Raw genomic sequence first — 23,153 nt, 5'->3', positions numbered from 1 at the left:
ATTATTAATGTTATGAAGATTAGTTGTTGTTATTGTTATTATTATTATTCCAAGTCTGGTAATCTGTTGAAGAGTCTAGTCCTTCTCTTATCCACCGTTTCTCCAGTCTACTTCTGAGGCTTGTCTATCAAAATTTCTAAATAAACTGACAGCAAAGGGGTCAAGCCACAGATGTCTGTCACATCTGCTTTCACTCTCTGCAGAGATCTGGGTTTGCACACAGTTGGATCCTGATTTAACCCCAAATCTCAGCCATTCTGAGATGCAGCTGGCCGCTGAAGAGATCGCCCTTTAGTTATGCCACAGCTGAAGGCTGAGAGCAGCCTTCTCCAACCAGATGCCCTCCGAGTGAATTGAAACTACAACTCCCATCACTCCTCACTAGATAAATGGGCTGCTTCAACAGAGCAAGGGGGATTGGTCTTTGCATGCTACATTTTGGCAAACAGGTGAAACACTTTCCAGACTGAAGGGGTAAAGCCCCCGCCTTCCCCCAGAAGAATGAAATATTTCGGGGAATATTAAAAAGAGGGTAGAACAGATATGGGTTGCTCCCAATGCGGCCAAACTGGTAGTGGAATTCAGGCCTGGGTCACAGAACCAGCAGCGACCCAGGCCTGCCACACTCCTGAACCGGTTCCCTGGGGTGCCATGATTTTGTTTTTTAGTGACTGCGCATGTGCAGTTCGCTGTAAATTGTTCTGCATATTTGCGCACAACAATTTACATTGAACAGCACATGTGTTGCAGGCGGGTTGCAAACCAGTAGTAAAACTGGTAGCAACTCATCCTTGGGGTAGAACATTTCTCTAAAGTAGAAATAGAGAAACATGATTTTAGAGGCAGAAAGCTGCCCCCAAGTCTTTCTTAATAGCCCACAGCAGATGCCAGAGATAAAGAGCTTATTGAAAAAGGAAGACAAGTATCTAGATAAAGGTAAAGGTTCCCTTCACACATATGTGCTACTTGTTCCTGACTATAGGGGGTGATGCTCATCTCTGTTTCAAAGCTGAAGAGCTAGCGCTGTCCGAAAATGTCTCCATCGTCATGTGGCCGGCATGACTAAACGTTGAAGATGCACGGAATGCTGTTATCTTCCCACCAAAGGTGGTTCCTATTTTTCTACTTGTATTTTTACGTGCTTTCAAACTGCTAGGTTGGCAGAAGCTGGGACAAGCAATGGGAGCTCACTCCATTATGTGGCACTAGGGATTCGAATCGCCGAACTACCAATCTTCTGATCAAAAAGCTCAGCGTCTTAGCCACCGAGACACCGCATCCCTAAGTATCTAGATAGTTCTATTCACAAGCAAATACTGCAGGCAGAAGTCCATTCAAACCAGGATATTCCGAAACTCCTTGCAGCAGATCTAACAAAGGCAGAATGGCAGGATTCGAAAGCAGACCCTCACCCAAGATCCAACACAGGACGCAAGGCCATTAGCCACAATAGGAATTGCCCAACACCCTTTCAGAACATAAGGCCCTCCGTTGCACCCCCCACCCCACCCCAGAAGAGCTCTAACTTCAAAGTCACAACAACCTATAAAGATCCATCCACTCTTTCAACCATTGGATCAGCTGACCCAGAACTGCACCCTGTCTTTGTGGTTCTGTTCAATAAACCAATTTTCCAATCAGCCTCCAATGTTCTTCCCAGCTTCTTTCTCCCGGCTTGGAACTGGAACTGGATATTTCTTCCAATGGCCCTTTGAAAAAATCCCATCGAATAACAAAAAGAATCGGCTGGGTGAAATTTAATGAGAGATAAAATAATGAAGCATTGTCCCATTTCTGAGCTGGGATGGGGGACATCCTGGAAGTGCTAATCCAATATATTTTAAGAAATCCCTTTAAAATATCCATTAGAGGAAAAGGCCCCTTTTTTCTCCTTTGTAAAGACTTCTTAGTTGGCTATTGAAGAAAGTTAGCACCCACTCCTCTTAGAAGAATGAAAGCAGAGTATTATATTTCCCTGGATGAGAAAAGGAGAAGCATGTTTTTAAAGAAAGCCAGGGAGCAGATATTTGGTGTCCATTGAGAAGGACTGGGCCAGCCTATCTATAAAACAAAAGACCTCCAGCTCCAGGATGATGGGATTAAGACACAACACCCATCTAGCAGCAGAGCTCACCACATGGCACAATCTAAGGACATTGCATCAGCAGTCCAAACTTCAACCAAACTTAGCTCAGACAAACATGACCCCTGCAGGGCCCCATGGGAGTCTGACAACAGCCAATAGAATACATGCCCTTGCACAGGAACAGGAAGCTCACGTGCAAAGTCCAAGAGAGGGTATAAATAACACTCACTCTCCACCCAGAACACTCTCTACCCAGAATGAAATGTGCTTGGTGCAGGGGTGGGTTGCTAATCCCGTTCCAACCGGTTCGGGGCCACGGCGTCCTCGTGCACGGGCACAGTTCACGCATGCGTCTTAGCGCCTGCACGATGCTCCAGCTGCTTGCAGAGACTCGCACAGGCGCTGTATGTGCCATCCAGCTGCTTGCGTGGAAGCGCAGAAGCTTTCAAAGACTGGTAAGGAGCGCGGGCGGGCGGGTGGGCCCTTCGCCGTTCCCGGAAGTTACTTACTTCCGGGTTTGCCGACCAACCGGTTCGCGGGGACCGCCGCGAACCGGTTGAAACCCACCCCTGGCTTGGTGGCTCCGCTTCACCATTAAACCATTTTTCCAAGCAGCCTTCATGTTTCCAGGGTCTTTCTCCCCATTGAACCCAGATGGATATTTCTTCCAACACTATGGTTTTCCTCTGCCCTGTCCATTTTTTCCTCCATCCTTTTAAGTACCTCTCCAATTACATAATTATTATTTCCATCAAAGTCCATTGCGGGGTGCTTTCTAAACAACTGTTTCCTTGTTGGACTAAATCCATGCCCAGCCTCACAGCCAACCCTCTGGATGCATCAGTGCCCAAGAAAATTTGGGCGGGGGGGACCAACAACCCCAATCATTGGTGGAAAACTGTCCACTGTGGGAGATGAATTTGGCCATATTTTGCAGAGGGACCATTTTCACTATTGACGAAATATGAAATATTAGCAACCCAGAGGAAGGTTTAATGCACTTTAAACATTGCCTTGTGCTTGGTTTTGGGGTGCTATTGTTGTTGCTGCACGCGGGTGTTGTGTTGTGCAAACACACTGAACGCAGCAAAATATGGCTGAGCAACCCGCAGACATTGTTGGAGCTGGGCCGGTTGAATGCGCGTGGGTGAACCGACCAACTGGCTTCCTTAAGCATTCCTCCCCCCTTCCCAAAATGATGCTGAGATTGTTGCTGTCTCCTGGTGCTGCCCAATGCGCCAATGGAGGTGTGACGTGCCAGCACCATGGTCAATCCAGGGCCCAGCATGAAATCCGGGTGCAAAACCTCTTTTCTTTGCGCAAACATTCAGCACACACAGCCACTGTTGGGTGCCAACCTTTGTACACAATGCGAGTCCCTGCAGCGCCTCTCCCTCCCCCCCTCCCCTTCCTTCCTTCCATAGGAGGGGGGGAGGCTGGCTTATTCCAAGGGAGTTGCCATGGCACCCATAATAGGACAGGAATGGGAGCAAGGGATGGGGGGGAGGAAGCAATGAAGGGGATGCAAAGGGGAGCTGTGCACCATCAATCTCCCAGCAACTGCTTCATCTCAGCAATTACCCGGTTGCTGTAGTAACCACCCAGAAGAAAGTCAGGCAGGAAATTTGCAATTCTTCCTTCTAAAGATATTGGTGGAAAGAAACGAATGGGGCAAAACAGAATTTGGAGATGGTTAAAATTAGACCTTGTCCAGCTCTGCACAGAGCTATTTCTAAAAGGAAGAAATGCTCCTGCCCAAGTAAAGTTTGTCCTCCTTATTATGACTATTTGTTGTTGTTAGTTGGGAAGTCGTGTCTGACACATTGTGACCCCATGGTCAATGTTCCTCCAGGCCTTCCTGTCCTCTACCATCCTCTGGAATCCATTTAAGCTCACGCCGACTGCTTCAGTGACTCCATCCAGCCACCCCCTTCTCTGCCGTCCCCTTCTTCTTTTGCCCTCCATCTTTCCCAGCATGAGATTCTTCTTCAGGGAGTCCTTCCTTCTCATTACAGTTTCCTCTTCAGGATCTGGCCTTCTAAAGAGCAATCAGGGATGATCTCCTCTAGGACTGGCCAGTTGGATCGCCTTGCAGTCCAAGGGACTTGCAAGAATCTTTTCCAGCACCAGAGTTCAAAGGCCTCCATTCTTTGGCACTCAGTCTTGCTTATGGTCCAACTTTCACAGCTATCTATTGTAACTGGATGCAGTATATCACTCTATAAAGCCTTAATAAGACCATACCTAGAATACTGCAACCAGTTTTGGTCACCACACTATAAAAAAGGTGTTGAGACTCTAGAAAGAGTGCAGAGAAGAGCAACCAGGGTGATTAGGGGACTGGAGGCTAAAACATGATTGCAGGTGAATGATTGCAGGAATTGGGCGTGGCTAGTCTAGTGAAGAGAAGGACCAGGGGAGACATGATAGCAGTGTTCCAATATTTGAAGGGCTGCCACAGAGAGGAGGGGTTCAAGCTATTTTCCAAAGCACCCGAAGGCCAGACAAAGAATAATGGATGGAAACTGACCAAGGAGAGATTCAACCTGGAAATAAGGAGGAATTTTCTGACAGTGGGAACAATCAACCGATGGAACAGAAGTTACCTTCAGAAGTTCTGGGAGCTTCATCACTGGAGGCTTTCAAGAAGAGCCTGGACTGCCATTTGTCAGAAATGATGTAGGGTCTCCTCCTTGGGTGGTGGGTTGGACTAGATGACCTACAAGGTCCCTTCCAACTTTGTTAATCTGTTAAAGTATCGCTGGACCAGTATTTCTCTTGCTCTGTTTTAAAAACATCCCTCCCTTTCGTGAAAGCGACACTGTGATTCTTCTCTAATCTAAGAAGGCTTGAGAATGTCTCTTGAATCTCTCCTGGCAGCCTGTGCAAATGTGTTCTTTGCTTGGGGGATAGCAGAGATATTTCTGCCACCGTTCTGCTTTTTACAACGTATTTTTTACTGGTGTACAAACTGAAAAATTCCTCCCAACCTTCCCCTTAGGATTTCCTGGCAGGCTGAAGGAGCTACTGAGACAGTGATCCACCGAAGATTGCACAACGAAGGACATTTGCCTTCACCAAGAAATTCAGGCAGAAACATTAAACTCCCATCTGCAGGGGCCTCATCCAACCCCCTTCCCTGGAGACCGATTGTCAATGCTACAGTCACTCTCTTTCATGATAATAAATGAAAAGAGCTGGAGAAAAAAGGGTTATTTTTCTGCACTGGACAAGTTCAAGCTGCAGTGGACAATTATGGACAAAAGGATTTCTCTTCCTTCCATTTTTCACGATGCTGAAATTTCAGGGCATTCATGGGAATCGACAAGCAGAAACACAAAAGGAGCCATTTCTGCCTCATTTCATAAGGGAACAAATGCATATTATTCAGATTTTGTTTATGTCTTTCATTCGAGGCTAATTTGGACAACAGCCTTCACTGTGTTTATGAAAAGGGCCAGATATGTAGTGAAAGAAAAAAAAAAAGTAAATGGCTAAATAAAGAGAGCAAGGAAAATGATCTGGTGGGAGAAATGCAGGAATCATGATATGGACGTGTAGGAAGTTATCACCCAGCCCTCTCCCAGAAAAATGAAATATCCTAGGAAATATTGAAAAGGCAGAATATTTCTCTGGATGTGAAAAGAAAGAAACATGTTTTAAAAGACAGAATAGCTGCCTGTAGCTTCCTGCCCATCCCCACTTTGTTAATGGGCCATTAAGAAGGCCAATCTAGTCCACTTTACATAATAAAGACTTCTCCACTTCAGCTACAGGAAAGCATGATAATATTGGCCCCAACTGACCACATGGCATCTGAGAACTCAACCAAACCTGGATTCAAAACACAGCCCAGAGAGCTGCCCCTGCATGGCCCTATGGGAGTCTCACAACCAATCAGAATACATTTCTTACACAGGAACAGGAAACAGAGAGGTGGGACTGAACAGGTTATAAAAAGCCTAGCAAGCCCCTTCCTCAGCTCTTCTCTTCTTCTCCACCAACATTGAAGCATGTGATCACCTTTTCTGTTCAGGGCTCAAGCCATGTGATCCTGTCCAACAATAAAGCATCTTTCCAAGCAGCCTCTATGTCTCCAGTGTCCTTTTCCCCACTTGGAGCCGAACCCAGAAGGACATTTCTTTCATCAGGCAAAAGTAGCTGAAGCATTTTTTAGTCCAGAAAGAATGGCTGCAGGGTTTGTGTTTGGCTAGTCTAAAGAAAAGAAGAATTAAGAGTGACATGATAGCAGTATTCCAGTATTAGAGGGGAGGCCACAAAGAAGAGGGGGTCAAATTATTCAGAAGTTGTGCGGGCTTCGTCACTGGAAGCTTTCAAGAAGAGGCTGGACTGCCTTCTGTCAGAAATGGTGTAGGGTCTCCTGCTTGGGCAGGAGGTTTGACTAGATGACCTACAAGGTCCCTTCCAACTCTGTTAATTTGTATCTATTCTCTAAAGCACTAGAGGGGAAGACAAGATACAATGGAAGGAAAGTAATCGAGAAGCAACCTGGAATTAAGGAGAAATTTCCTAACAGTGATGACAATTAACTAGCAGAACAGCTTGCCTTCAGAAATCGTGGACGCTCCCTCCCTTTTAAGAAGAGATTGGACAGTCACTTATCTTGAAGGATCAGATGGCATGTATGTCCAGATGATGCCATGGGGATCAGAGGAGATAGGACCCAGGTATGGATGGAATGGACATGAGAGTGAGGAATATGAATTCTGATAAAACATTTTCTCTTGACTTCATTTCTTTGCCTTGACAATTAAGAGCTTTGTCCTTTCCTGTCTCTCTCCTGTCCTGAAAAGGGAGGGGGAGGGTCTCGGGGGGGGGGGGGGGAGCTGCCTCAGATAAAATCATTTGTTCTTTTATTCGGCTCTGCAATAGGAAGGGTGGGGGCTGCACATTAACAGTGAGACAGAAGTTAGCACCTTAAAACCACTAGCCAGGATATTCGGGGCAAGAATAGCTCCCTTATAAGAAAAAAAACCCAAACCCGCATAGCTGGCATACTTTGCAAGATACCGGTGACCTGGGGTGAAAAACAGGTGACTTGACATTTAGCTATTTAACATAACAAAGTGTAAAGTGGTTTAGGAGGGCTGAAATCCAAATAGCCAATCAATATTATCTGTTATGCATGGATTATTAAGGGGAAGAGCAAAGGGTTGAATGCAACCATCCCTTGACTATAAAAACTGCTGTAAGATTCTACTCTTGGCCCTTGTTTGGCTTTTCAAACCGGGGTCCTTATATCTTGGTACCAAAATAAAAGTATAATTCTATATCACACCTTGTGTCCGGTAACTTATCAGCTTCGACACCAAGCAAGAGCCCAGTTTTGGGGACAACAATCTGAAATGGTATAGGTCCTCCAGCTCTAACAGAAGGTTGGACTAGAAGACCTTCAAGGTCCCTTCCAGTTCATTCATTCATTCACTCACTCATTCATTCATTCAACTAGATAAATTCAGAAGTGATTTCTAATTTACTAAATCATAAGAATGGGGAGGAGATGCAGCACAAGCAGATTTGGAAGTTTCTGTCATTATAGCCAGTCTCAATTTAAAAGTAGTTTAAGAATTCCCTCGCCAGTATTTGTTGAGGCATGTGGATTTCCATTCCCGGAATTCCTCAGCAAGCATGCTTTAAGATGGATGGACTTCAACTCCCAGAATTCCCCACCCAGCAAGTTCTGGTTAGTACTTGGATGAGACACCACAAGGAAATCCCAGGCCTGTATAGGCTGGACTCGGAAAGGAAAGAAAAATACCTGTTTCTTGACAAGGGGAAACTTATTGGTGTTGTTGCCAAGGTAACAACGTGAAGATGTTGAGCTCAGCGGTTCAACATGTTTTTAAAGAAAAAGAGGCTTTGTTGTGATTGAGAACCTCTGCAGAAGTTCAGGCAGGCATTTTCCCCAGCCTTTCCTGTTAAAGCACTAGTGATTCATCTCTGTAGAAAAGTAGGGTGGATAATTTGGTGCTTTCTATCAGGTTGCAACCTGGGAATAGATTTCCAAGTTATGCACAAAGTCAATCGGTCTTCTCTCGTTTCTAAGCTATGCACACATTCTGGGCTTGTGTCCAAACAAAAATAACATTAACCCACATAATAAGAAAGTCTAGCTCGTCGGCGTGCTTCCTTGATCCTGCAAGGAAAAATCAACCCCCATTTTCTCCATCAAAACTGCCTCAAAAACGGAGAGGATCTGCTCTGTATTTCTGTAGTTCTGCCTTCAGAAGGTGTGGCTGCTCCATCCATGGAGCTTTTAAAGAAGAGCTTGGACAGCTGTTTGTGTGAAGTGATATAGGGCAGTGATGGCAAACTTTTTGGGCACCGAGTGCCCAAACCGGAACATGCATCCATGTGTGAGCAGGTGCACACACTGGAGTGCTGGAAACCTGAAGACAAGCTGGCCTGTTTTTGGGCTGTTTCTTGAGCCATTTTCAGCTATTTTTCAGCCTCAAATCAGCCCAAAAGTGGCTCAAAAATCAGCTGAAAAAAAGGCCCTAAAGTGGCCTGTTTTTTAAACAAGAAGAGCAGCTGATGACGGCATGCATGCCCATAGACAGGGCTCTGTGTTCCACCTCTGGCATGCGTGCCATAGGTTCGCCATCATGGGTATGGGAATCCTGCTTGAGAAGGGAGTTGATGCCAGTCCATGGTCCAGGGGTTGGGGACCCCTGGTTTAGAGTCTCCTGCTTGAGTCGGGGGTTGAACTAGAAGACCTCCAAGGTCCCTTATCCTTATCCCATACCATTGCATCCCATCCTACTTGACTTGTTCTCAACCTGTGGTCCATGGACCCCTGAGAGGCATAATGTTGTCATGCTTGAAGAAATGGTATGATTTAAATCTTGAATTAAGTCTGGTTGGTCCATGGACACAAAAGGTATTTAAAGGGGGGTCTATGGTAAAAAAAAAAAAAAAGAGAGAGAGAACTGAACTTTTTTGTTCTTTCTCCAAAAGATAAAAACCAGAAAGTCCAGTTGCCTCCGGAAAAAGCACCTTTGGGATAACCATGACCTGGATGCCCGAGAATCTCTACAGACTTTTAGCTATTCAATTTGGGATGGACACCCTTTGAATGGTCCAGGAATAGGAATGGATTTCCAGAGGAAAAGAAATTGCAGACTACAGGAACCAGGAGCACCAACTCAGGTGACCCCGAGGACACAGACAAACCTCCAAGTGGCCTCAACATTCCTCTAAAAGGATGCAAATGACTGGTTGTCTGCAAGGAGCATAAATCCTTCCATTCCCCACCATCCAGTCAGAGCTGAAGCAGCTTCTTGGATGAGAAGCGAAACGTCTTCAAAAGAAAAAAAACAAGAAAGTCCAGTTGCGCTTTCAACAATGGAAGCATCGACACATCCAAATATCAGTAGCATGAAGAATATTATTAGATACAAAGATATCTTAACAGAAAGGGGGGAACTTAAACAAAAACAGGAATTAGAAGAATAAGGGATTGATATAGGTTGGTTTTCGCAATTGTAAATACAATCAAGATATGAAAAAGATAAAAGGGAGTATGGTTTTAACCTGGGACGTTCAGGGTTGGATAAGATACTTACGGAAACAGAAGAAATAATAATTAAAAAACTATATAGCTATTTATTAAGAATTAGACTAGAAGAAGAAGTGGTTAAAGATACAATGTTAGCTTGTGCAAAAAAGTTTGGCTACACAATTGAGTTAGAAAAGCGGCAACAACTATGGGAAAGGAATTATAAACTAACCATGTCAACGGCCTATAAAGAAAACTTATACAAAATGTTTTATAGATGGCAGATGTCACTGGAAAAATTAGCAAAGATGTTAGACTGTGCAGAGATGAACAGGTTGACTTTGAAAATAAAGGACAAAGGGGAATCAGTGTATTCAAGACATGGGGAAGATTTTATGATTGGCTAGAGAAAGGAATCTAGAAAAGAAAGTAAGGGGAAGATACAGAAACCAGATGATACACTATTAAATGAGAAAGCAGGGGTGAAGAGGGGGAAAACAGAAAAGAAATACTAAATATGCAAATTTATATTCAAGAGTAAGATATAAAGGGGAAAAAACATAGTTGGGATAGATTAGCGAAGGGAAGGAAATAAGAAATGATACTAAACTATATTTGGGTTTACGGTAATACTATCCCAAGAAAACATAAATTGAGATTTGAAAGAGATACCTGTAACAACAGAAAAACAAAGGAGAGAGGAGGAGAGGACGAGAGGAAGAGGAGAGAAGGAAGAAAGAGGTAAGGAGAGGAGAGTGGGAGAGAAAGAGAAGGAGAGAGGGTAGGAAGGGGAAGAGGAGGAAGGAAGTAAAGAAGAGAGGGAGGGAAAAAAGAAAGGGAAAATAAGGTGGTGTTAAAACAGGTGGAAAGGATGGTAAATAAAGCAACTCAAATTGTATACGATAACCTTTTAAATGGAATAACAAATGCATAAGAATGACAAATGTAAAGAAAAAGAATAACTATGTGAATGTATACCTATAATTGTAAGAGAATAAAAAATAAAAAAACTTTTTTAAAAAAGAAAGTCCAGTTGCCTCCTGAAAAAAGCACCTTTGGTGCTGTATTCTATTCTACTCTCTTCCGTTCCGTTTCATCAGCTCTGGCTCAAAACCGAGAAGGTCTCCTCTGTATTTTTGGAGCTTCTGACTGAACCCTGCAGTCACAGCTGTGAAAGGCAGAAGCTCGTTGTGGTTGTCAGAGTCCTGAGATTTAATTGTTGGCATTTCTGCTTAAAAGGCTGGGATAAAAAGGCCAACCGTCCTCAAGGCAGCACCTGTCAATCAAGAGAGAGTGGCAGGCTTTTCCAATATTCACACTCATCAACTCTTGGTGAAAACTTCTCAGGTGGCCCATTGGGATCCACCAGAGTGAAGGCAACAGCAGGGAGTTGGCCATCAATCGCTCCTTCTTCCACTCCCATGACAAGGGGCATTTCTCCATTTTACAATTTCAGGCATTTTTTCCACCCTTTTGCTGTCTTAAATTTCCTCTGTTTTCTCCTGTCTCCCATAACATTGGCCCAGCTGAGATTGGTGCCTTCCTGGTTCCTTCGATCAATCAGTGTCATTAATTGGGATCCAGGAAATGCACAGCATGTGTATGCCGGCCAACTGATTTTCTGCCTTCCGGAGGGCCACAGGAAGCCGCTTTCGCCCTCCCAAGGCTTCAGGAAAGCCTCCGGAGCCTGGGGAGGGCAAAAAACAGGCTCAATGGCTCAACCAGAAGTTCTGTTTGGGCTGTTGGGCCTGTTTTTTGCCCTCCCCAGGCTCCGGAGGCTTTCCTGAAGCCTTGGGAGGGTGAAAATCTCCCCCCGCACAGGGGTCGCTTGTGCATGCGCAGGCAGGTAGTTTTGGCACACCTTTACAAAAAGGTTAGCCATCACTGGTGTAGGGTCTCCCGCTTGGGTGGAGGGGAATGGACTAGATGACCTATTGTCAGCCGGCTCTCCAGCCTCGGTTTTTCCTCTGATGCATGCTTGCTATCGGCTGTCATAGTAATGTGGGGGGGGGGGGGGCGGGGCGGGGAACATGGTATTTGGATTGGGGAAATGGGCTGGTGAGGTGAAGGTCCATGTGAACAATACAGGAGCTTTGCTCTCAAGAATCACTGCACTGCTGAGTGGAGTCGTTTTCACCCAGTCAAGGCCAACCGTCCTAGAACTCCAGATGGGTGAAATACCTGAGGATGAGCTTCACTTGGCATTAGGCAGGACGTGGATTGGACACTCAGTCTTGGACCCTGGAGGGGGGGAGACTGGGGAAACTTTCAACCCGTAACTTCCTTTTGAAGCAGACCTTGCCTTGCTTTCACTGTGATCGTTTCAAACTCAGTACAAGGACCTCTTCTCTAGCACAATGGAGTCGGGGCAGGGGTGGGATTCAGCCGGTTCAGACTGATTTGAGCAAACCGGATGCTAATTTTATATCTGGTTCTCCGAACTGGTAGTTGCAAGGACTGGCTGGCCCCACCCACCCTGCCCCACCCTTCCCAGGAGTCTCCACGTGGCCCGTTTTGGATGCCAGGTAAGTGCAGGGCGCATGCAGAGGCTCTGGGAGGGCAAAAAATGGGCCTCACAGAAGTTCTGGAATTTTGGAAATAGGCCTGTTTCAGGCCTCTGGAGCCCGAGGAAAGATGTTTTTGCCCTCCCCGAGGCTCAAAGAAAGCCACTGGAGCCTGGGAGGTGAAAATGCCCCCATCCCTGCTGTGGTGCAAGAAGCTGAGTAGGCCATGCCCACCATGACCACGCCCACCCAGCAACTGGGCAGAGAACCGGTTGCTAAAAATATTGAATCCCACCCCTGCGTTTTGAACCAGAGGTGGGTTCCGGCTGCTGTACTGCCAGTTTGCTCAGGGATGCGCTGTGCCCGCTCGCGTGCTTGATGCACAGTACTTAAAAAAAACAAGATGGCATTGCCGTAGGCGTGAACCAGTTCAGGGGCGTGGCAGGCCGAGTTACTGAGTTACTCGGTTGAACCAGTCCAAACTGGTAGGAATCCACCTCTGTTTTGAATGGAGGCAGGCCTGACACCTACAAGGTCCCTTCCAACCCTGTTAATCCATCTCTCTCTCTCAAGCTGCAGGCAATCCTTGCCTCTCATATCTTCTCCAGGAAGATCCTTGGTAGCCCCTCTGCTCCAAAGGCCACAGCAAAAGCCTCCATTATCCTCACTCAAATCACTGACCAGTGCACCAGGCTGGGGCCATCAACAAGAGTCGTGCAGGAATTTATGAGCCCCGTCACATGCTCCCTTAATGAACTGTGGGATCATGCCAACCACAACTTGCACGGCTGGGGAAACGACAGTTGCCAAAAAAGAGCTTTCTGCTCTTTTTCAGAAGAAGAACTCAGCAGCTGTTGGCAACGTAACACCTGTTTGGTGGAAATAATATTTGGGGGCTGTTAGTCAGCGGGGAGCCCACCAGCACTGAAAAGACTTCCTTGTTATCACAGCGTAGCAAATTCTGGAAGGTGGCTTGCTTCTCCTCCGTCTTCCCCAACTGCACTGCCAGACGTTGCAAGCACAATAAGTGAAATCCCCTGCCGGCAAGGCTAGTCAAACCCGATATCTATGGACTTGGAACAGGGTTGGGTTCTGGCTTCTGCTACTGCTGGTTCGCTCAGGGATGTGCTTCATGCGCGCTATGCACACATGCACAGTAGTAAAAAAATGCTTCTGCGCATGCATAGAAGTAAAAAACAAGATGGCAATGCCTATGGTGGCACCGATAGAAGCGGTTCGGGGGTGTGGCAGGCTGAGTTACTACTTACTCGGCTGAACCGGTCCGAACCAGTGGGAACCCACTTCTGACTTGGAAGACAGTAACCCTAACCCTAGCCCTAACTAAGAACCTGAGCTCAAGGCAGGAAGGCTTCGAAAACTCCAAAATTAGCATACACACAAAAAATGTTCAATATTTTGCATCGCTTCATTGAAAGCATAGATGAGACTCTTCCCCAAGAAATTTGGGCAAGGAACAAAGCAGAAAGCAGAACCGATCAGAGCTGGAAATATGAATTCATAGATTTGTGCTTGCAAAGCACAAAATACCCATTTCAGGGAAATGAATATTCTACTTGTTTATTTATAAAATTTATAGGCCGCCCATCTTAACTCAAGATTACTGGAGGTTTAAAAGACGGCGGCAGATGGCTAGAGAAATGCACACAAGGATATTTGCTGCTCCAAATAGCCATACCCTCAAATTAAAGATAATGCCGGGGAGGGGGGAGAAGACCACAATATTACCTGAACCATTTATCTGATTCTCCCCCTCAAAATTTGAATAGAATAGAATAGAATAGAATAGAATAGAATAGAAGATGGAAGGGACCTTGGAGGTCTTCTAGCCCAGCCCCCTGCTCAAAGCAGGAGAACCGATGCCATTTCAGATAAGTGACTGTCCAATCTCTTCTTAAAAACCTCCAGCAACAGAGCAGCCAACCCTTAGATATCACACTGCCTAATCACAAAACTTATTTTTCCATTTCCTGGCCATTTTCAAGGCCTTGTTGTTTACAGCAACAGATAACATTCCTGGACTTGCAACGTACATTCATCTAGCAACTGTTCCAAATGACAACAGCACTGACGGAAGTGACTTACGGCTGTTTTTCACGCTTACGACCGTTGCTACCAGGGACGTGCAGTCACTAGAGGCAAGGGAGGCGGGGCCTCACCAGTCTCCTCAGGGAAAGGAAAGACTTTTAAAGAATTTTTTTAAAATAATTAAAGCCAGGATAGTTGCTACCAGATATCAAGTTACAGTGGCTTGGTGTCTGCGCTCAGTGTTAACTATGGGAGGAGGCGATAGATAGATAGATAGATAGATAGATAGATAGATAGATAGATAGATAGATAGATAGATAGATAGATAGATAGATAGATAGATAGATAGATAGATAGATAGATAAGGTAGGTAGGTAGGTAGGTAGGTAGGTAGGTAGGTAGGTAGATAGATAGATAGATAGATAGATAGATAGATAGATAGATAGATAGATAGATAGATAGATAGATAGATAGATAGATAGGGTGGGTGGGTGGGTGGATAGGTAGGTAGGTGGGTGGGTGGGTGGGTGGGTGGGTGGGTGGGTGGATGGATGGATGGATGGATGGATGGATGGATGGATGGATGGATAGATAGATAGATAGATAGATAGATAGAGATAGAGATAGATAGATAGATATAGAGATAGATAGATATAGAGAGATGGGGATGGATGGATGGGTGATAGATAGATAGATAGATAGATAGATAGATAGATAGATAGATAGATAGATAGATAGATAGATAGACAGACAGACAGACAGATAGATAAAAGAAACATAACGGATATCTAAGAGATGTAGAAGTGTTGCAAAGACGATATAAATGTATATTATTTTTAAAAAATAAATAAATAAATGTAAACCAATTTAGTTGCATACATGATGTAAAATGGCCATAAAGGCTATTATTATTAAACCAAGCCTTGAATCGAGATTTAAATCGAGTTGACTTTAATCATATCCACACTGGTTCAGGGCATGGGTTTTAGTTGCTCTTCTCTGCACTTTTCACTGAGATTGCAACCTCCGTTGGCTCCTTTTCCTTCTCAGCCCCAGTGTGTCCCTTGACACCTGCCACAATCAGTTGTGACCCCTGGCTTTGCTCATCCAGAGAGCTCAGGCGATAAACGACAGGGAGAGATCTGGCTGCTCCCTCCCGGATTACACACCTGGTGCAATCAATACCGTCATTGGCCAACCTCCCAGAATTGGCTCAGGAGGCAATTGTATAATCTTGACATCTTCAGCTGAGTCATGACTAAGCAAAGTTCTCTTGGCTGTTGCCACACATCATGATTACCTCATGGTACAGAGAGATCTGAGGGAAGACACATTGCTTACAGTGCAAAACTCCCTGCAGGGTCGTAGGCCAAGCTAACTAACGAAACGGGAGAGGAGGTTCAAACCAGATAAAGGTGATTTAGCTTAACGGTACTACTGTCTACATGGAGGGAAATAAGCAGTGGGGTACTGCGAGGTACTACATCTTAGGCCCAGTACTCTTCAATATCTTTACAAACAACTTAGATGAAGGGGAATTGATCAAATTTGCAGATGACACTAAACTGGCAGGAATAGCCAATACCCTAGATCAGGGGTCTCCAACCTTGGCAACTTTAAGACTTGCGGACTTCGACTCCCAGAGTTCCTCAGCCAGCTTTGCTGGCTGGGGAATTCTGAGAGTCGAAGTCCGCAAGGCTTAAAGCGTCCAACGTTGGAAACCCCTCCCCTAGATGATAGGCTCAAGATCCAGATGGATCTTGACAGACTTGAACCCTGGACACTATCTAACAAAATGAAACTCAATGTAGAGAAAAGTAAAGTCCTACACTTAAGCAAGAAAAACCAAAAGTACAGAAATAGACTAGCTTAACAGCAGCAACTGTGAGAGGGATCTTGGAGTCTTAGTGGACAACTAGCTAAATATGAGCCAATAGTGTTTGGTGGCAACCAGAAAAGCCCACACAATCCTAAATTGCATTAACAAAGGGATATAATCAAGATCAAGGGATGTACTAATACCACTCTATAAAGCCTTAGTAAGACCACACCTAGAGTGCAGCATTCAGTTTTGGTCACCACACTATAAAAAAGATATTGAGACTCTAGAAAGAATGCAGAGAAGAGCAACCAGGATGATGAGGGGACTGGAGGCTAAAACATACGAAGAATGGTTGCAGGAACTGGGCATTACTGGTCTAGTGAAGAGAAGGACCAGGGGAGACAAGATAGCAGTCTTCCAATACTTGAGGGTCTACCACAGAGAGGAGGGGGTCAAGCTATTCTCCAAAGCATCTGAAGGAATAATGGACGAAACTGATCAAGGAGAAATTCAACCTGGAAATAAGGAGGAACTTTCTGACAATGAGAAAATTCAACCCATGGAGCAGAAGAGCTTCATCCCTGGAGGCTTTCAAGAAGAGGCTGGACTGCCATTAGTCAAAAATGGTGTAGGGTCTCCTGCTTGAGCAGGGGGTTGGACTAGATGACCTACAAGGTCCCAACTCTGTTAATCTATTAAAAGACTGACTAATGACAATGAGAATCAGAGGAACAACTTGTCTCCAGATGTTGTGAATGTCTCATCAATTGAGGTTTTCCAGGCATGTTAGTGACTCTTTTCAGCACTAAATGCCAAAATGGGAGTGAACGCACACATGGGCGCACATGCATACCGGTAACTGGTATATGTACACACCGGGGAGCTGCTCTTCCGGTTTCTGGTGCATGATAGTAAGGATATTGCAAAGGTCCTAAGCCACATTTTTCAATGCAGCTGTAACTTTGAATGGTCACCGCATGAGGTGTTGTAAGTTGAGGAGTACCCGAATTTACAACAGTTGCAGCATCCCAGGGTTACATGAGTGCCATTTATGACCTACCCAATTAGCTTTGGACTAGCATACTCAATGGGAGGAGTCCAATTTGCTTAACAACCAAGTGATTCACTGAATAACTGAGGCATGAAAAGTTGCAAAATGGATGTGGTTCACTTAACGACTGCATTGCTCAGTACCCAGAGTTCCATTCCCAAGTGTGCTAATAAACTGAGGACAACCTGTGATCTTTTTACTGCTTTCATCCACCAGATCGGCACATTCGTTTCCTGAGATTCCCTCTTTCAATTCACTGGAATGTGCACATTTCCCCTTTCAAAGCTCAGGAAAATAGCTTGCAATGACAGCAGCTTGACAGATCCCTACTGCAAACCTGGTAGGAAAAACAGCATTTGAGGAAAGGGTGATGTGGTGGGATGGGGAATAAGCCTGGATAAATTGCAGGAGGGAGACATGTAAAGAATGTGGGGGAACTGTTACCCAATGGAGATTCCGGTGGAAAGACCTTACAGGAAAAAGCGAGGTAGATGGAGAAGCAGACAAAATATTTAGATTAAATAGGAGTGATGTCAGGAGATCTAAGATCCCAAGGGAAGAACAAGGGAGATTGGTCAAAAAGTCAGTAAGAGTTGAAATACTAAAAAGAGCAAGATATGACGGATAGATATAGAATACTTCTTAATATAGGATTTGATTGATTAAGAGTTAGAAAATAAAGGGTATAAATTAGAGATGGGGGAAATATGATGTTGTACACCGCTATATAAAATATTATAATTACCACTTAGACATAAATGTTAGAAGTTGAAAGATTATTACTACGTATACCTGAATAGTATTACTATTGTTATTTGTATTATGTAGAAAGTAAATTGACCCAGACAATACACTGTTCACTAAGTGCTTATGTATGTTAAAGAAAAAAACTATAAATAAAATTTATAGTGGTGGCTCAGTGGCTAAGCTACTGAGCTTGTCAGGCAGAAAGGTTGGCAGTTCAATGGTTCGAATCCCTAGGGCCGGGTAACTGAGTGAGGTCCTGTTACTTGTCCCCCGTTTGAAAGCATGTCAAAATGCAAGTAGAAAAATAGGAACCACCTTCGGTGAGCAGGTAACAGTGTTCCATGTGCCTTCGGTGTTGAGTCATGCCAGCCACATGACCACGAAAACATCTTTGGACAGCGCTGGCTCTTTGGCTTTGAAACGGAGATGAGCACTGCCCCCTAGAGTCGGGAACGACTAGCACATATGTGCGAGGGAATCTTTATCTTTAAATTGATCCAGACAATACACTGTTCACCAAGTACTTATGTATGTTAAAGAAAAAAACTGTATGTATGTATGAGAGAGAGAGAGAGGAGGGGGGAGGGAAGAGAGAAACTGAGGCTTGAAAAAGCAGAGTGAAGGGCGGTGGGGATGCTGCATGGCCAGATCTGAGCCAAATCTGATAGCATCTTGTCATCAAGATGAATTGGGGGTATTTAGGAGAAGAGCAACTGGAATTTCAAAATGAATCCCTTCTCGTGGAAATGAGCTTTGGGGATTCAGCTAGGAAGTGCAGCTTCCTCACTTCCCACACTGGTCGACCAGATCTTCCTGCCAAACAGAACTGCACACACTTAGTCCAGAAATAATAAAAGGAACAGAGGGGATGTTGGGTTGAAATTGGATGGATCCGGTTGCGTAACACCTCTGCAAAAGGAGGAAACATTCAAGGGTCGGAGGGATTTTTATGTCTCAGCAACAGAATTCAGCATCCCTCCCCTCCAGCAAGTTAGGTCTTAGAGAACACAGAACATGCTTTAGGATCGTAAGGCTGGAAGGGACCTTGGAGGTCTTCTTGTCCAACCCCCCCCCCCGGTTCGTATAATGGCGAATCAAACGGGAAAATACCAAAAGTTCACCAGAAGCTGCTTTTCTCCGGCCTTCCTGAAACACATTATTTCTGTAAGCCTTTGAAACAATCTGGCTGACATGGGTTGACCCAGAAAAATTATACATCTCTATGGTGCACATATCATTCTAGATCAAAAAGGTGAACCTAACATCTCCTTGGCCTTTTGAGACATGGAGAGGTCTTTCTTGACCCCCCCGCGCCCCCCTCTGGGAATGTATTCAATTTTCCAGTCAGGCCAACAGCCCCAGGTTTCTTAATAATGCCTCATCCAAGCACCAACCAAGATTACACATGCTTAGCCTAATCTTGAAGGACCAGGGCAGACATGATAGCAGTGTTTCAATATTTAAGAGGCTGCCACAGAGAGGAGGGGGTCAAACTGTTTTCCAAGGCACCTGAAGGCAAGACAAGGTATAATGGATGGAAACTGATCAAGTGAGATGCTAATACCACCCTATAAAGCTTTAGTAAAACCACACCTAGAGTACTGCATCCAGTTTTGGTCACCACACTATAAAAATATGTTGAAACTCTAGAAAAGTGCAGAGAAGAGCAACCAGGAGGATTTGGGGACTGGAGGATAAAACATAGGAAGAATGATTGCAGGAACTGGGCATGGCTAGTCTAGTGAAGAGAAGGACCAAGGGAGACATGATATGAGTCTTCCAATATTTGAGGGGCCACCACAGAGAGGAGGGGGTCAAGCTATTTTCCAAAGCACCCAAAGACCAAACAAGGAACAATGGATGGAAACTGACCAAGGAGAGATTCAACCTGGAAATAAGGAGGAACTTTCTGACATTGAGAACAATCAACCCATGGAACAGAAGTTGCCTTCAGAAGTTGTGGGAGCTTCATCGCTGGAGGCTTTCAAGAAGAGACTGGACTTCCATCTGTCAGAAATGGTGTAGGGTCTCCTGCTTGAGCAGGGGGTTGGACTACATGACCTACAAGGTCCTTTCCAACTCTGTTAATCTATTAAAAGACTGGCTAATGACAATGAGAATCAGAGGAACAACTTGTCTCCAGATGTTGTGAATGTCCCATCAATGGAGGTTTTCAAAAGTAAGTTGGCCATCCATTCTTGCCTTGAGCAGGGCGTTGGACTAGTAGACCTCCAAGGTCCCTTCCAATCTTCCCTTCCCTTCTGCCATTCTGTTATTCTGCTACGATACAAACACTGCCCAGCCGGTGCCCAGGGAGTTTTTGGAATCAAACACTGGACTGTTACAGCTTGGGCAGAAAGAGATGACTCAGCCTTTCAACTCTCTGAAGCTCCGATCCATCTTATCTCTAATTTGATAAGACTGACTTTTTAAATCACTGCCTTAATGATGCCTAGGTTTGCAGAAGAGATTTTATGATCTATTAACAGAACTGTGAAAGTTCTTGTTATTTTGTTAGCAGGTTGTTAATTATTGTTGGGTGGAAAAACCATCTTAGGTCGGATGGGTAAGAAAATAAACCTGCCTTGAAATGGGTAAGCCTTTAACTTTAAGCCCTAATTATGAAAACTGAAGGGCTCTTAAACATTTGTCTTCTCAATGTCCTCTTTTTCTTTTTCCTCTGGGATTAAAAACTAGGTAGGCTTCTCATCTTGTCTTGCTTTTAATGTTTTTGGGTGGTGGTGGTTGGTTGAATTTTTAGGACAACTTAAATAATATGTTTGTTTTGGGAGAAGCAAGTAGCTTCAATTAGATAGTCAGAACAATGAAATTCCCAATGAAGCAGAAGTATTAGTACCACATTAAGAAGCCTTAATGGGGCCACACCTAGAATACTGCACCCAGTTTTAGTCACACTACAATAAAGATGTTGAGACTCTAGAAAGAGTGCAGAGAAGAGCAACAATGATTATTAGGGGGCTATAACATAAAAGCACAGTTACAGAAATTGGGTGTGTCTAGTCTAGTGAAAAGAAGGACTAGGGGACTTGATAGCAATCTTCCAATATTTGAGGGGCTGCCACAATGAAGAGGGGGTCAATTTATTTTTCAAAGCACCAGAAGGCAAGATAAGAAATAATGGATGGAACCTAATTAAAGAGAGAAGCCACCTAGAACTATGGAGAAATTTCCTAACAGTGGGAATAATAAACCGATGGAATGGCTCGCCTTCAGAAGTTGTAGGTGCTCCATCCCTGGAGGTTTTTAAGAAGAGACTGGACAGCCACTTGTCTGGAAGGGTGTAGGGTCTGCTGCTTGAGCAGGGGGTTGAACTAAATGACCTTCAAAGTCCCTTCCAACTCTGTTACTCTGATCCAAGATAAGAAGTCAAGTTTCATAATTGCAGGATGTATTGCAAAGCACATGAACATTGAATGCAGCTAGAGAGCTGTGAGCAATGTCTGAGAAACTGCATCCAGTGGCCAGGGGAAATAGCAGACAGAGCTGAAGGACGGAGAGGCTCAGAATTATCCAAAAAATTGGAGAAGAAGCCAACTGGCAGAGCAGAAGAAGATAATGGCCATGTTCTGAGTTGGAAGACATCCCCCAAATAAACCACTGGGCTGGGGGGGAAAAAGCAGAGTGATGTTTGTCCAGAATATGGTATCCTGCTCGAGTGAGCGGGTTGGACTAAATGACCCCCAAGTCCCCTCCAGCCCTATGATTCTACGGTATATTCTGTTTCTTTCTTTTAAAAAACCAGAGAAACAGGCGAACACAGAATGAGAACCTCCCAGAAGGGATCGGTTGAGCCACAATAGCTCTGACCCATCAAAAGGATGACACCTGGATGCTCTAATTTACAACAACCCTGCAAGGCAGACCGAGGGGAAATGAAGGCAATCCATACAGAGGTCCTGGAGAGAAATTTTGGGGGATTCCCCCCCCCACATGAACGGATATTAAATGGAGGGGTTTTTCGGGGGAGGGGGTTGAAATAGGCAAGGAGGAGCTAAGGGAGCAGCTGAGACCTAGAGGGGTTTGGAGCAAGAATGTCTCCCCTCCCTAGAAGAAGAGGGGGTGGGCTGGTGGGGAGGGGATGAGGGTGCTTGAGAATGAAGAGATGAGCTGAGGGCCTCCAGGGGGCTTCAATCTCCCACCTCCCCAAAAGGTGGAAGGGAAAAAAATTCACCAGTCTGAATGAATTGGGGCTAGAAGGGGTCTTCTCAGAAAGCCGGTTGGGGGGGTGGGGAGAAGGGGAGGGGGAGGTCACTATGGGTGAGAAAGATGGGAAGGGCTTCTCAGAAAGCCAGGGAAGGGATGGGAGAAGGGGAGGGGGAAACTATGGAAGAGTGGGATGAGAGGGGGCTTCTCAGAAAGCTAGTGGGGGAAGAGAGAAGGGGAAGCAACTATGGGGCAGAGGAATGAGAGGGAGTTTCTCAGAAAGCCGGTGGGGGGGAGAGGGGGAGGGGGAAACTATGGGGCAGAGGGATGGGAGGGGGCTTCTCAGAAAGCCACTGCAGCAAATAAACGGAGGGGGAAGCAGGTCCCAAGTTCGCGTTGCCCGTTTCATTGATGGGTGGTCCAAGGAAAGGAAGACGGAGGGCAGCCGCGGACCCTCGCCCGCCCCTTGATTCCGCGGGGGGGGCGTGCAATACCTCCACCCCCTCCCCACTCACCGCGTCCAGGCGACCGGCGTTCTCGGCTTGCGACCCCTTTCGCCCCGGCGTCTCCCGGCGCCGCCACAGCCGCCCCTGCTACAACTGGCGCGGCCGAGAGCAAAGCCAGCAGCTGGCTCGGCTCGCCGAACGCGCCGCAGCCAATCCGAGGGCAAAGCTCGCCGCCCTGCTACGGCCTTGGCCAATAGCATGGGCCGCCCAGGACACACCCCTCTCTTCGGAAGGGAGGGGCGGCGCGGGGAAAACACTGACGTCTTCTGCTTTCTCCGCCAGAGGTATGGGACTTGAGCTCCCATGGTTCCCAGCCGGGCAGCCAGAGGAGAAGTGGAAGGCAGGCTGAGGTTGAGGGCGTGGGGGGGGGGGGGAAGACACTTGGAATTCGTTTTTCTCCTGATCAGGGAGAATAGAGCCGCAGGGGCAGATCAGGGACCCCCATCCTGGAACAATGCACGCCTGACATGCTCAGAGATATCTTGGCCTTGCTCCTGTAAGTGAGGTGTTAAAGGTTGGTTTTCCTAGTTGCAATGGATGGCTGTGAAGGTTGGACCTTTCGGCTGAGTGCCAAAGAAACGCCTGGTCCCAGCCACCCAGCATTCATGGTCAAGATTCCGCTTGCTCCGTTTTGACTTGAGAAACAAAGCAGCTCTGACGAAGGTCTCTTTAAAAAAAATCACCACTTACCATCTAAGACAGGGGTCT

At 45.6% G+C, this 23,153-nt stretch overlaps 1 protein-coding gene across 2 annotated transcripts in view; it reads right to left on the bottom strand.

The window, feature by feature from the left end:
- The window catches only part of ABAT (4-aminobutyrate aminotransferase), a 67,073-nt gene extending 44,482 nt beyond the window's left edge, over positions 1-22,591 (bottom strand). For both annotated transcript variants that reach the window (XM_087729117.1, XM_087729118.1), the window contains exon 1: positions 22,455-22,591. The gene's annotated coding sequence lies outside the window, so the exon portion shown is untranslated. The remainder of the gene's footprint in view (positions 1-22,454) is intronic.
- Between the last annotated feature and the right edge of the window lie 562 nt (positions 22,592-23,153).

This window comes from Thamnophis sirtalis, unplaced genomic scaffold, assembly GCF_051295495.1.
Source record: "Thamnophis sirtalis isolate CommonGarterSnake01/CBP01778 unplaced genomic scaffold, rThaSir2_p1.2 scaffold_14, whole genome shotgun sequence".
Lineage (NCBI taxonomy): Eukaryota > Metazoa > Chordata > Lepidosauria > Squamata > Natricidae > Thamnophis > Thamnophis sirtalis.
The sequence above is the reverse complement of the archived record's forward strand: the minus strand, read 5'-3'. Positions and strand labels throughout refer to the sequence as shown.